Below are 1975 nucleotides of genomic sequence, written 5' to 3'. Positions count from 1 at the left end.
CTCTGGGGGTCAAAGTCTCACTTTGGTCTCACTGAGCTAAAGTCAAGGAGTCTCAGAGCTGTTTTCCTTCCAGGATCCGGGGGTGAGGCTGTTTTCTTGCCCTTGTTATCATCTACAGGCTATCTGCATTCCTTGGTTTGTTGTTGTTGTTGTGTACCATCGAGTCAGAACTGACCCATAGCTGACCTCTGGTGGGTTTTCAGAGGCAGCTAATCACACGGGAAGAGATTGCCCATCCTTCTCCTGTGGATTCGAACCACGTGCCTTTGAGATTGTAGCACATCTTCTTGCCACTAAGCCACTAGGTAATTATGACCTCTGCTTATGTATTCACATTGCCTTCCTTGACTCTTAACTCTTCTGCCTGCTTCTTACAGGATGCTCTTAAGAGTATATTGGGCCTGACCAGATGATGCAAGAAAATCTATCCATTTCAAGATCCCTCACTTTATCACATCTGCAAAGTTGCTTTTTCTGTGTAAGTTAGTATTTCCTCAAATTTGGGACATTAGGGTGTGGCCATCTTTTGAGGATATTCTTCTGTCTCCTACATCCCAAAACCCACATGTAAACATTTCCCCTCCTTGAGATCTTAATCTAGGAGAGGGGGTTCACGTAGACTTGGAGGCTCCCCCTTGTGGGCCCCAGTGCCTGCCACATCCTTGGGTGACCGATACTTCCTTCAGAGCATCCTCAGGGTCACTTCACCCCCATGCTCAGTGTCACCTTCCACAGCTGCAGGACAAGCCCATTAAAATAATTTCCCAAATGTCAGAATCCAGCCAAATCACTGCAATGTGCTCTCCTTACAAAAATGCAGAAAACAGAAGACACACAGACAGGTGCGTCTCCCTAAATCTCGCACTCCGCCCACCAGCCTTGTGACATTTGAAGGTGAGAGCTGTATCTATGAGAAGAAGGAGGCTATCTGGCTTTTAGATATCTCAGCCCTCATGTTGAAGGAAAGGGAAGAGAAAGGAAGGATGAAGCCTCTCCATGTGGAACAGGCAGAGGTATGCAAGCAGAGGAGAGACCAGGAAAAGTTTCATGGAGGTAAGTTTTAAAACAATCCTTGACAAAAGGCAGAATAAGACGGTGGGCCTTCCATGGAGGAAAGAAGAACTTAAGTGAATATAGAGACACGGAGCTAGATATCTTCACACATGTGGCGCTGAGCTGGCCCCACAAAAGAAAGAATTGGAGTGAGTTGGCCTCTCCTTTCTGGAAGGGGTCAGCACTAGGCAAAATTGGGAATGTGGGTCTTCACACAGCTTTCCAGCGATACTGACACCTAACAGAATTATCAGGTCAGTAGCGACCTTCAGTGCTTGGGAAATAGGAGTTAGATAGGATGGGGGGATTGGTGTCTAAATGCTGTCTTCCTACTTCATGAGTTAAACCAGCCTGGTATCCCCTGAGAAATCACCTGTGAGTGGGGGTGGCTTAGGGAAGGGGTTAAGCATTTAGGGGTTTGAAGGCTACACATTCTAAAGTCTGTCCGTCTTTCCCCCTTGAAGCTGTTGAACTGCTTGTCTTTGGGTTGGCAGCCAACCACCAGTCCACCGGCTGATACTCTTGACAGCCATCTAAAAGGCTGGGGGTTCAAGTCCACCTGAAGTGGATAAAGACCTGGATAGAGATCTACTTCTGAAAACTCAGTCACTGAAAGCCCTGCGGAGGTGTTCTACCCTGACCCGCCAGAAGGTGGAGCTGTCTGGACAGCACCTGTAAAAGTACTTCCCTGGGAGCTACAGACTTGAGGACGGTTCGTTACAGTAAACGTTTTAGAATGGTGCACAGCAGGCAGTAACTAGGTTATTGTGTTTCAGTGAATGTTATGGAGGCTAGGATTTTGAAGCTCCATCTCACAAGCTTTGGGCACATGGCCAGGAGGGACTGGTCCTTGGAGAAGGACATCATGCTCAGAAGGGTGGAGGGACAGTGTAGAAGAGAAAGACCCCAGATGAGATGGATC

Source organism: Elephantulus edwardii, unplaced genomic scaffold (assembly GCF_000299155.1).
Source record: "Elephantulus edwardii isolate Elephantulus edwardi_28Jun2011 unplaced genomic scaffold, EleEdw1.0 scaffold00252, whole genome shotgun sequence".
Taxonomy (NCBI): domain Eukaryota; kingdom Metazoa; phylum Chordata; class Mammalia; order Macroscelidea; family Macroscelididae; genus Elephantulus; species Elephantulus edwardii.
This window is presented reverse-complemented; position numbering follows the sequence as displayed.